The sequence below is a fragment of the Ornithodoros turicata genome, chromosome 3 (genome assembly GCF_037126465.1).
Source record: "Ornithodoros turicata isolate Travis chromosome 3, ASM3712646v1, whole genome shotgun sequence".
Classification (NCBI taxonomy): Eukaryota; Metazoa; Arthropoda; class Arachnida; order Ixodida; family Argasidae; genus Ornithodoros; species Ornithodoros turicata.
In genome coordinates, this window is record NC_088203.1 from 59,582,797 (window position 1) to 59,596,629 (window position 13,833).

A 13,833-nucleotide genomic window follows, 5' to 3' on the forward strand; every position below is an offset into this window, starting at 1 on the left:
ACAGGCAACTTATCAACTTAGTGGTCTCTAAAATTTTGATTACATTTATGTGTGACACAATTGGTTCATCACTCAATGAGAGAGAAGGTGATAAGGGACGTGATATCGATAGACTGCCGAGAAGTAGGTGCGGCGATGATATTCATATAAAGGACATGTAAAAAGAATACGAATTACTGTCAATGATTCGCAACAGCGATGGCATTCTGGCTATTGCTCACCTAACAGTAAGTGGCGATGTGTCAGGTTGGTATGTGCGATCCGAAGTCTTGCTAATGTAACTTCATAAAATATGTTTTTGTTGTGACTGCTACCCCATGCGTTAACTGTTGGCTTGATCATGTGTAACTTGTTTTGTGCTTCTTTATTCCAGCTTTCCTGCCATAACGATAGTATGACTCTCTTAAGCACTGTTCGGGGATCCTGGAGCGGTATAGCCATAATCTGTACCTCAGTTTCAGCTCCTTTCGCGGTGGCATCGGCAAGGTCGTTCCCCGAGATACCAACATGGCTTGGTACTCAACAGAAGTGTAGAATATATCCTTTCGGGATAAGTCTTTGGATACGTAACAAAGGATGGTGCAGAAGTGCATTTTTAGCTGGCTGTTTTGTTTTGATTGCCATCATCATACTTTTGGAGACTGTGTAGATGACTACCTTTTTTCCGTTCCTTTTTCTATGCATTCAAGCGCCAGCAGGACTCCGCGTATCTGTACGGTGTATATGCTTGCTTTGGGGTTAATCTTGATGGAGCGCACGTTACCTGCCTCTGCTGCAGCAGCTACACGGTGAGGTGTCTTAGCGCCATCCGTATAAAATTCTGCAAATCTTCATAATCCGACGTCGGGAAAGTGGCGCCCCATCGCCCGGCAGTGTTGCCCCAATAGCCCTCTCCCGCAGTTACGGTAGCGTCGCCGCGAGAGAGTTGACACCCACGTATAGCTGTGTGTGGCTGTCCCGTGTCTGGGGAAAAGGTGATCCCGGTGGTTGAGTGGACCCAGAGGTTGCTTTGGCCCCTTCAGGCCCCTCTGGGAAAGCAACACACCAATTTGGCCCCTGCTTCACATAGACGGGTGGTCCTGGAAGGCGCGGCCAGGACTATTCAGCTTGTCGCCATCTACCTTTTCACCACTTTTTCTTTTCTCTCCTTTTCCATTTCTTCTCTTCACCGTCTTTGGCGGCTAGGGTCAACCTTGGGCTGTTCTGTCTCCTGGAAACTGCACTTAGGTATCGTGCAGTGGCAGGTGCTAGCATGCGTAGCATGTTCCCTTGTTGGGGTCGACGGTGGCTGTCACACCCTCTGCATTGAACGTACAACCATATTTCATGGATTTTAATCAATTTCCCCCCTTAAGACATGATCGGCCTCGTAAGAGGGGCCGCAACGAGGTCCAAGCCATGCATTTCTTTGGCAGATCCAAAGAACCATGGTATCCAAAAATCCTGATAATAAAGTCCGATGATGAAACAAAGTCACTTGATAAGGTATCCCCCTTCATTGCCGTTAAAGCAAAATATACAAAGCCAAAAAGTTGAGAAATGGAGAAATTCAAATCGAAGTTGAGCAGCAAGTTGAGTCAGCAAACTTCGGGTTTGCTGTCGATGAAGCTGGTTGGTGAGATCCCGGTCTCAGTGAGTGCACACCGCACTTTGAACACAGTAAAAGGGGTCATCTCGTGTGATGAACTACTTCTGTGCTCCGAATCAGAGATAGAAGAGGGATTGAGAAATCGGGGTGTCGTGAGCGCAAAGCGGATTGTTATTCGTAGGGACGACGAAGAGATCCCCACCAGACATCTTGTTCGCTCATTCCAACTTCATATAGTCTTCTGTCCGCGAGATGAAAGCAGGTTATGTAATCTGTCCTGTGCGCCACCATATACCCAACCCGCGCAGATGCTTGAAGTGCCAACGTTTTGGGCACCATTCGCAAGTGTGTCGTGGACATCTAGTCTGCCCAAAGTGCACCGGCGACGGGAGGGAACACACTCCAGAACCTTGCCAAAAAAGTTGTTGTTGGTTTAACTGCCAGTGCAATCACCCAACCTACTCAAGAAGTTGCCCGAATTCCAGGACGAAAAGGAAGTCGTGGATTTAAGACACAACAAAATGTGAGCTATAAGGCAGCTAGGGCGCAGCTGGACTTTCTAAAAAAAGGAAAAAGTTTCGCTGAGTCGGTGCAAAGTGGAGTGGCACCGCTCAGTGTATCCGTGGGGACCCAGACTCTGGGGCCTCCACCCCACACTCCTCAAAGAAAACATAAGGATGCGCAAACGTCGCGTTCCTCTTGCCTGACCAACGTGCCAACCGGTCAGGAAGATGTGGCCACGGCCTCCACCGAGGCTGATGGCACACCTTCAATCTGGGTCGGGTGCACAAGAAGCCCATCACGGTCTTCCACGCAAGACATGGACCTCGACGATGACGACTGGACGTCGCAGAAGTCATCGTCGAGCATTCCGTGCGCTCCTCCCCAGGGGAAGGAACGACGAGGTACACGAGGCCGAGGCAGGAGAAAGCGTAAGCATCCCCCACCGAGGGTACAACCCCCATGAACACACGAAATGTCTTTGATCCTTTCGCTTTTATTCACCACCGCATTCATTAGAGGACAGGTAATCCTCCAGTGGAACTGTCGAGGCTGTGTACTTCGTACATCCCTCTGTACACAAGAGTTGTACTTGAGTTGCTACGTGCTTATGTAATATAGAACTCTCCTATGTTAGAAGCAGAAGGAATGGTGGAATGGAAGCGGTGCTCAACCCATCGCCAACCAATCTAGTGGATGGTATGTGCACATAATGTATTCATTGCCACAGTTGAGGCAATTGAATACATAGCTAGAAACTGTAGCTTGCCTCAGCACAGCGTGGCACAAATCTTACTCTCTGGTGCGCTATATTTCTGGAGGCCGTAGTGTTCAATAGTACATTGACATCACGTTACACTTATCACTTCTTATTTTCTTACTACGTGTTCGTTATCACTTATGTTTATGAAATTCCATGGTTCTTGTGCTGGATGAGGCGCCCCTGGGACCTCTGGTACCTTATCAGGCAGTGAATCAGTACAGCTTCCTGTACACCTTGTTACCATATAAGCCTGAGAACAGGGACCAAAAGACGGTGAAGCACAGAAGGACACGGACAGCTGTCCCAACCTGCATACTCGGTAGTACGGCATGACGTTATGCTTCTTGTAGTCAACGGCTTTGAGATGAAAAGTGTTGTATGCGTATACTAGGAAACACCCACAGACTCAGATCGGGGGGAACGACATTGATAATTTCAGCTGGGGCCACGGATCTTAACCTTCAAATAAAATCACTTGATAAGTTCAGAGGTAGCTTTTTCCGAAAGAAAAAGCGACATTGAGGAGACCCGAGACAGGTGAAAAGATAACACACAACAAAATTCTCAGACACAGCAACGAATTTTACTGGCACACCATCGTTTATATAATACACAAAAACCTCCAGAGAGGAGGAATGGGCACAAAGGATGGCTTTCTGACGCAACTGCCACGTGTAGCTATCTACAATGACTCCCTTAGCAACCTACGCCATAAGTCCCTTTCTTTACATAATACAACAGTTTGAGAGCAAATGGGTTCACAACCGTTATATTCACGCAAGTGCGATACGAGTTCATTGGAATTGTGGTTCTTTCCCGCATTTTGGTTATGTTCAAGCTATGTTCAGTGCTAAAAGGGATAGAATAGACCATGTCTTGTAGATGTCTTGTATCCTGTAGGATAGTGACATTGCTTATGGACACTGTGTCGATGCGGACACCTTTGGCATGCGACCTCCTACCTGTCCTGGTCGGCATCCCGCACGCCTGCCGATCCTCCACCTCGCGCTCCATCAAGCAGACCGATTGGCAACGATTTGCACGAGTACTCGAGTGTTCCCTTGCAAGTGAAGGGCTCAGCAATGCGCAAGATTTCAGTCGCGCTGTGGTCACCGCAACCCACGAAGCAACCACACTGCACCGTGTCCCACTTCTGTTTTCCGCTACAGACGCGGAATGCGACCGGCTCCGTGCACCCCGAAGACGCGCCGAACGGCGAGCACGGGCACCCTCCTACCCTATGACCGGAAGGCTGCGAAACGGATTCACAAGGCTGTTCAGCGACGCCTCCAGAAACTCACACGAGACCGTTGGCGTAGCTTTGCATCGTCCCTATCGCCCCGCACACCTCTGTGTCCTTTCGACACGTGTAGCGCAACGTCACCCGTTCCGCTCCTTGTCTCTGGTCACATCGCGTCTCTGGTCACATCGCGAAATTCACATTGCAGAGGACTTTTGTGCTCGTCACTTTGCCTGCTTCAACTCAAACTGCTACTACTCCGATGCCATCCACCAGCAACGCAGCCCTGGACGCCCTATGTGCATCGCCCTAACATACCTCCCCCGGTGCGGACCAGATCTCGTACAAGGCACTGCAGCATCTTCCGCATCTGGGGAGGCAACCTCTCTTAAGCCTCTTCAATGACATTTTGAAGCAGGGACGAATCCGCGAGGAATGTAAATTGGCGATGGTTGTCCCCTCGCTCAAAACCTGCCAATCGCCACATCACCTCAAACCCATTCCGCCCGATAGCCCTTACCAGCTGCGTGGGAAAAACTCTGGAACGATTTATTTTCACCCGTCTCATCTGGCACCTTGAGAGTGATAATTTCGTCCCGGAAACAATGATAGGCTTTCGCTCAGGCCGTTCGTCACTCGATAGTGTCATTGCTCTGGTCAGTGAGACGCAGCAGGCTCGGGCGGACGGCTTCCTGACTGCTGCTGTTTTCTTGGTTATCACGAAAGCCTATGACAGTATCCATAATGCAATCGTTACGATTCTTCAGGACGCCGACGTAGGGGTATGCTTCCTATCATGGATCCGAGGCTTCCTTGCAGATCGTTCCCTCTTTGTCCGCACTGCCGACGGAGATTCTGCATTGTATCCCGTTCACCGAGGCGTCCCGCAGCGAAGCATGCTCAGCCCCCTCTTGTTCAACATGATTGTGCTCTCCCTTCCTGCATAGCTGCCAAGCCACACCCACATCACAATCTATGCAGATGACATTTGTATTTGAACCTCTGCTCTTCGTCGTGACGCGATCCAACGTCGTCTACAACGCTCCTTGGACACAACCGCCCACTATCTTGCCGACCGCGGCCTAGCCATCTCACCCGCCAAGACTGTAGCCATGGCCTATTCACGGAGATCATTACACAAATATCCACTCTTCATCGACGGCTCGTCCCTAACCGTTCTCAAAACCTGCCGCTACCTGCGCTTCACAATTGACCGAGGCCTCACATGGTCATCTCACGTGAAAACGCTTGTTACGAAAGCCTCCAGCCAAGTCAATGTCCTCAAACGTATTGCATATGTGTCCTGGAGCCCATGCTGCCAGGACCTCCACCGGGTTCATGCGTCTCTTCTATTTAGCACACTACGATACAGCCTCCCGATCCTTCATGCCCTTAGCAGCACCCAAGAACAGGAACTCCTGTACCTCCAGGCGCGCAGTCTCTGTGTCTGTCCTTCGAACGAGGGAGACATATTCCATACTTGCCGAAGCTCGGGAGCAGCCTATCACCATTCTGCGGGACTCAGACACCCTGCGCGTCTACGCCCGTTGTCTGCCGCAGCCTTCGTAACCCCTTCGCCGCATTGCTGTAAGCTGCCCTGCGTCCGCTTTTGTCAATGCAGTTGCCCGCTTACGAGGTTATCTCCTATCCTCGAAACCTGCCCTTTCCTTTGTGCCAGCAATGTGGACCTTAAAACGGCCTTACATTCACGCTACTATACCGGACCTTCCCCGAAAACAGGCAATCAGCCCTGTGGTAGCCCAACAGCTCGCTTTGGCCCACCTCAGCTCTACTCATCCCCATTGCCTACAAATCTTCACCGATGCCTCCGTAATGCCTGACGCATCGGGCGCTGCCTTTACCGTCACTGATACAAGCCTTGAGCAGGCCTACAAACTGCCCTACCACATGTCGTCCACCGAGGCTGAACTCTTCGGCATCCTTACCGCCCTGGAATACATTTCTAGCTTGCCACCTGCGAAATGGGACGTCCTCACCGACAGCAAGGCGTCCCTCCTCCGCTTGATGTCGTCCCGCTCAAACCTCATACAGGGTATACCCAGCCTGATCATGCAGTCGCACAACAGACTCTGCGCCAATGGTCATGTTTTGTCCCTCCAATGGGTGCCCAGTCATGTGGGCCTGACCGGTAACACACGCGCAGACACGGCTGCAGGACGAGCTGCCGCAGCTGCTACTCCTGCCACTGCACGTCTGCCCCTTTCACTTTCGGCTTGCCACAACATGTCCGCCTACAACAGTCACATGCAGTCCATCGACCCCTCGGTTGCCTTCTTCACTGCGTGTCGCTGCAGTCGTCAGGAGGAATCACTGTTGCACCGCCTTCGTCTCAACGTTGCCCGCACCCTATTGCTTATTTCCAAGATGGGCCAATCCAGCTCCCCCTTGTGTTCCAGCTGTGGCGAGGTGGCCGACATTCCTCATTATCTTCTGCACTGCCAGCAGCACATTCCCCAACGGCAAGCCCTCCGACGCCGTCTAATGCAGCTTGTCTGCAACACAGTGTCCATAGTCACCCTCCTTGGTCACCACAGCCCTGCTCCGCTTCCTGAAAAGCTCGGGCCTTGCGTCTGCCCTCTGATTGGGCTTTCTTGTGCCATGTCGTGCCTGTGCCGCACTAACTGTTTTTCTTTCCTTCTTTTTCTTTTTGTTTATTTTGAGTTTCTTTTTTGGAATAGCAAGCCGGCATTAGCCTGGCTGACATTTCCATTTTTTGGTTTCTTTCTATTCTATTAAACATACCCCTCCCCATTATGGACACTGCTAATCACATTACTCAACTGCTATACTGTTCCTCACACCGCACAATCGCACTATGACTGTGCGTGAGGAATCTTTACTCAAAACCGTAGAGCTAGTTCTGACTTTCCTTGAAAGACTGACCCCCTTATCGGAAGATTTGGACAGTCTGTAGTCACTGTAGCCACAGAAGGAGAGCCTTTTCAGCATTTTGGATTTTCTTTTTTTATGAGTGTAGTGCCAACGCAGTGTCGCTTACTGAACAACAACAACTACATGAATGACGATGAGATGAGCTGATTCACCGCAACAATTGCGGTACCATACCTCAGTACATGTGGGTTAACGTATGAGTGGGATGACGATGAAAAAGATGAGGCATAGACACTCGCACACAGACATGACACACGCAAATGAGATATCACACACGCGGGTGCGTCGTAACTGATGGGGATAGTAGTTCATCCAGTCGGCCACCGGAGATGTAGTGCTATGATCACATCTCCGCATCCATGGCAAAAGCTCTGAGGTCAGAGGAGTTCAAGCAGGCTAGTAGACGTCAAGAACACATAAGATGAGTGCAGACATTCGCGGTGCTGCACAGGGTTAGAACATGGACGCAAGATTGCTGCAAGGCTGAGCGGCTTGTTGTTGATAGGGTTGGGTTTGCAACCCACTTTCGTCAGACTGACAACGATTACGCTCAAAAAGTCGTCGAGCGCTGTGCTCTTGGTGCCCCGAAAAGTAGGATGTTCGGCTATTTTTTGCGATTGGGTAGCTCGTCAATATCCCTGTCAATTATCATGAATTCGAGTAAATTCAGCACGTTCTTCACATTGGTTGGGTAAAAAAGTGACGTTTACTTGGCAAATTTCTGAGTTCAGTTCGCAAATATTTACATAATAAACCTTACGTGAGATTCACATCAGGAGTTGGCAAAAACCTAGTAAGAACAAATGCCGTTGACCGCATGGATCTAAGTGTTAGAACGATGAAAGATGGAAGTCACCGAAAAGGTTAGCCAGCTGCAGGACTCGAACCCACATCTTCTGGATTACCGGTCCAGGGCTCTACCAATTGAGCTAAGCTAACACGCCTTCTCAGCGACTTCCAGGGTGCATCATCTAAAGGGACAAACCCGTCACTCTCTCTCACTCATCCTCCTTTCACTCTTACATTTTTGCACACTCATACACACATCCATACGACAGGGATCGACGCAAGCGGCAATTGTTGAACAAGAGAGAACAGATGAAGTTCTCTCGCTGATGATTGATGATTCTCATCAGTTCTCTCTTGCAAGTGTTGTAGTTTTTTTATTATAATTCAATGACACGTTTTCTGGGACACCCTGTATATGACGCAGCCAGTTAGGGATATTTAGAGCAACTGCGCCAGTGGCGACAATTTTTTCGAAGCAGTGCGTTTCGTTTCAGTGCCGGCGGCTTGTAAAGCTGCTGCCCGTCGAGAACGCATGCACATGGTTGCGCGGGGGAACTGAACTGACTCAGCTGGGCGAGGGTGAACGGATCTGCTGAACGATTCCAAGTGAACGACTGAAGTGGGTGGACGAGTCGGAATCACTCGATTCAGTCAGTCCCGTCGGCTCACTTGATTCTGAATCGTTCGCGGGATCCGTTCGTTCGCTCGCTCGCGTTTGTTCATCGAATGACTTGCTTCAGTCACTCCAGTCCTTTCACTTGACTCTGAATCTTCTCTGGCTCGGATCGTTCGCTCGCTTCCGTTCGTTCATGGGCTCGCTGACTCAGTCGCTCCCGTTCATTTACTTGATTCAGCTGTTCGGTCGTTCTAGGTGGACGGGCTGGTAGGCGTTCGCTGCAAAAGTTGACTCGCTATGTTTTCTGACTGATGGAACGTGTGGCGTGTCCGTCTGTGTCTTTCTGCTTGTGTTCTGGGGCAGGTCCGACATACGGGCAGGTGGACAATCACTAAAGTGGCTGTACGCAGGTTGTTCGGCATGTGTCGATTTTTGTTGATTCCGTCATCGTCGTCACCAGGTAAAAGCGCTAAAATCTTTGTTACATGAAACATGCGAAAATAACATAAAAAATTATAAAAGCGCAGTGTTTACAAAGACAACTTCACAACAGTCAAACCGTTACAAACCACAACCGTCGTTAAAGTCGTCAGAATTGTCACATTATAGTCCTTTTTCGTACATGTTGCCATTTAAGAACAACAAGTTCGTCACATTTTTCCTCACAAGACGTTGCTGGGATGCCCATTCTTCTCTTCATTATTTCATAAACACGGCTTTAGATCTCCTTTCTGTCCCTCACTACCTGAGTGGGTCCTGAGTCCTGGTGGGGGTGGGGAACTTATTTATTTTGACAGGAAAAGTCAGCCAGAAAGGACGACTGAGTCATGTGTAGTAACGGATCCTTCAAGTATCGATCTAGTGCGACGATGCCGATCGCAGTGGGATTTTTGCTTCGTAAGTAAGAGACGCGGAGCTCGAACGCGTTCCAGAGCGGTGATGGCGGCTCTTGTGTCTCAGCTGTCGTTTCCTGTTCTGCAGTGTGAATGACGTCACCGCGCGGGGTAGGCACACTACTAATAGGTAGGCAGAGGGAGCAGTGCACTGCTTGGTATGAAGTATGGTATGGTATGACAACTTCTTCGAGAAGCCGTATTGTTTGAACCTTGGGTTGAACTTGGCCCGTGCAAGTACGTTGTTATCTTCAACGTTGCTTAACCGTCGCTGGAGTTGCTCCATCATTGCCTTTGCCATATGCTTGCATGGCTCGGGCAGGTCCTCCTTCGGGCAGCTACTCTAGTAGCACGAAACCTAACCTGTGCGCCCCAGAAGGGGTAAAACAGCAGCTGCTTAAAGCGCCCTATGATGTCACTATTTGTCACGTGACGATGTTTCGTCACTAAGAACTGGGCTACGAACCAATGAACGATTCTTTTGAATGACTCATTGAACGGAAGTGAACGAACCGATTCACTAAAGTGAACGTCATCACTTTCCAACGTTTGTCCTTAATCAAATGATTCTCATCCAATCGGCGCGAGGAACACTGACAGCCAGTAGTAGCTCTTCCGCGAAACTGCGCCAGTGGCGACATTGTTTTCGAAGCGGCGCCAGCCGCTCGAACCTCATAGCTGCAATGGGTGCGTTGAGTCGCGACTCTTGCACTCCAAAGGGAGTGACTCTGTTGAACCCAACAAGAAGCTTCTGCTTAGCGCTCCAAATCCTCGCCTGCTTGGCGAGGATCCACACTTCCGCTGTAACCTATTTCCGCTGCGAGGTTTTGAAGGCACGTGATTTTTAATATCGTAGCATTGAATAAATTGACCTTGCGAAAGGCTGAGTCGTTGTGTTCTTAGACCATCACTAACGCAGGTTATCAGCGATGGTTAGTTTCCCGACGTGGATGGATCACTCGTACTTGTAGCGCAGCCCAATTCACGGACGAAGACAATACGTGATAACTTCGTACTCTCAACTGAACAACTTTAAGGGGTATTTACGAACTATACCGCTTTTATCATCGGGTCGATCAACCAATAGATCAATTGATTCTTGATCGATTCTTTTGAGCATCGTTCGTTGTTGCAAATTCGTGCAGGTCAAACCAGGCATCCATGCATCAAAGCATGTCTGCTAGCTGACGGAACTTACATCACTTCGCTTCCGACCCCGTCTCTTTGGCCCCGTGACTCTGCTTTTGAGGTGGTGTCAGAAATTTCGACTGGAGTTACGAGCACCGGAAGTGCGCTTGGCCACTTAGTGCAGAGAGCCATGACTCTCCTGAATCTGGGACCACCATTGATCGCACCAAATGATCCAGGGAAAATGGAGGACCCCCAAGCCTACGTGATCTTCAGGAACCATTCACAGTGCTTCTCAGATCACAGCGCGGGAACGAAGTGCGCATGCGCACACCTACCTCCTCTCCCAACATCCTCCCCGTTCCTTCCTCGGGTTTCTCGTCTGCTCTCGATCCCCCAACTTCACGCGTTTTCTTTGCGTGATTGCTAGTAACGTCGTAATATGTTGCTCAAAGTTGAGGAACGAAAAGCGATGAAGACTTGCGAATCACAAATTTACTTCTCTTCATAAATTGCATAAACAACTAAGACTACATACACATGTCTTGAGACAGGCTTCACTGGAGAATTACGCATTTGAAGAGCAGTTCATGCAGATCGCAGTTCACATATCCAAGATGTACAGATGAAGCTTGTGGCGATGGCCACGGGAACACTGAGCTGTTTGTCTTCAACCCAACTCTATAGCACAAGAAGTAATCCAGTGTGAAGTGTTCGCCGCACAACAGTCTATTATTGAATGCTGAGTCTGGCAAGTCATTCAGCTGAGGGCGTTGTGCACCGGCAATTCATGCTGATTTCCTATTTGAACATCGAAGCACACGCGTCACAAGCGTTTGTAGATCAGAGCAAATGAATAATAGCGACGTGAGAGAGAACTAGTACAACCTGCGCACGTAATCTGATTAGGGGCATTCAAACTGTACAAATTACAGCACCGCACATTGAAACGCCTTAAACGTTAATGAGTGATTACACTTTACAGGATAGATCTGCATTGTTTCCCTTAGTAGAAATAATCAAACTTGTCACCGACGGGAAATCGGAAATAGGGATGCCGACCTCCACACGAAGGAATTCCTGCGACGTCCTTCTTCTTTCCAGTCTGCTGTGATCAGCTGGATAAGTCACTCCGTGTTCACATCGGCCGCCCGTGGTAGTGCGCCACGATCTAACCCGGAAGCATTCGAAATCATCGAAACTACCTGCTGTCATCCGCGAGCACGGAAATTAACGGTCGGAGCGGACACAATACACAAGCCAAAGCAAGAAGACGCCAACATGCGTGACTGGAAACGTCTCCCGTGGAGTGCAGCTGTAGCTTCTACAGTTTCACCACGAAAACCACCGCCCCCATTGGCCACGTGATCATCCCTAGACAATCGCGAAGAAGTGGCGGGAAAACGGCGCCAAAAATCGCGCGCTGACTTGGTCGAACTGCGCATGTGCGCTGCATGCCCTCTCCTATACCCCCTAACTTAGATGTCCCCCCCCCCCCTGTTCCCCGCGCTTCGCAGGCCATCTGCTACTATTATCGGGAAGCAGAAAATGAAAATACAGAAGACGAAGGAATGCACATGTACAAATTTATTTAAAGGGAGAGTCTGGACCTCAGGGTGGATTTCGGGTTTTCAGCTCACACAATAGTATTCCGAACCTATAGGCCGTACCCCAAACAGAATGCCTGAAAAGTGCCTAGTTGTTGAGAAAATGAATAAAATCTTAGGGATGAACCACATCCGGTTTCGGTTTCTGGTGACGTCACTGGCAGTAAGACGTCACGGGCAGTACAGTCGCGCAAAGCGCAATTGAAAGGTTCGAAACTGCATGGAGGACGCGTCTGACAGTGATGATGACTTGTTTTACTCGAGTTACTTCGAAGACGAGAGCCCGTTTACAACCGATCCACTTATAGTACGGGACGCAGAACATGAACGACCATCTGCACACACTCAGCCTCGTACGCAAAGCGATGCCTTCAGGTAACGATTTGCCAATTCCCAGCGAATATTGTGCGCGCTTGCATGATCGACTTTTATGTACTGAAATGAACTTTCCTGCTTGGTACATGCTGTGCAGGTGTCTGTGCTCTGTCTGCCAGCCGCTGCTGCCGGATGAGTTTGTGTGTTGTAGAAGTGTTGATGTCATATCGCGGCTATCTGACGAGGCCGGTGTCGAGTGTGTCACTATGCACCAACTGTTCTCGCCTCTCTGCCTTCATCGGGATTTGCTCACGGTCCACGTGCGCCACATGAGGCACTACATTCCAACCCGCCTTGAAGAATGTACAGACGAAAATAGGTAAGCGATGACAGCACGCCTGCATGTTTACCGTAGCTTACACCGCAGCTTTATGAGTGTCCAACAAGTCAAACCGTACGTAACAATCTGCAAAATGTCTTGTTGAAATCACTATCATTATATATGGGACATGAATGAATCATTTGTTGTTACATTGCTTGTTCCGTGTGTATTTTCTGTGGACAGCACCTTAAGGTTTGCAGCATACACCCTGTTTCTTTGTTGGGTGTGGGGACGCCTTGGGAGAGGCCATCGGAGGCAGATTCCCGGGTGTTGTGTTTCTATGATACGCAGCACATTTCCATCGCCTACATACCATGGGTTCCAAGGTGGGAAAAGGCCATGTCTGCATGAGCATGTCTGCATGATCTTCTGAGTTCAACAGATGCATGTAACCTTCGCGACACAAGAATGTGCAATGTGGCTCATCCAAATGTCAATGCCCCGTAACTACAAGAGGACCATGAGGTGAAGAGACAGTGGCTCACATTCATACTGGACAAGCTTGGCTCTGGGCAGACAGAAATAATGACAGACACACAGGGACTCAGAACCAGCACATGATCATCATTTGCATAATCATCATTTGCTGGTTTTGAGTCCCTGTGTGTCCGTCGTTATTTCTGTCTGCCCAGACTCAGGCTTGTCGAGTATAGAGCTTATTTGCGCCATTGATTTTCTGCTCCTCATCATTGCCACCTCTGCATCCAAACTAATGACTCAAAGCGGCATTCGTACGCGCCGCAAAGCACCCAGTGCTCATCAGGCCTGATCCGTACCTACAAGGTATTGGTAGAAGCCATTCATTAGTACCTTCTGGGCTATGTTAGTGTAGAGTCACTAAGCTAGCTAAGGTTAGGCTAAACTTTTGTCTTCCCAATGTCCTGTGCATTCAGTCTTGCAAGGATGTAGGAAATTAAGATCTCGGCCGCTTTAACATTCACTCAATAATCTTGGGATTGCACCTTGACACATCATTTCACGCTAATCTGGGGTCCATGGACATTCACAATCCATCTGGTGGATTTCATATTTTCGTTCTCGGTCGATTACTCATCAGCAGAGTTCGAGGTAAATCGTTACAAGTAACTCATTACTGTA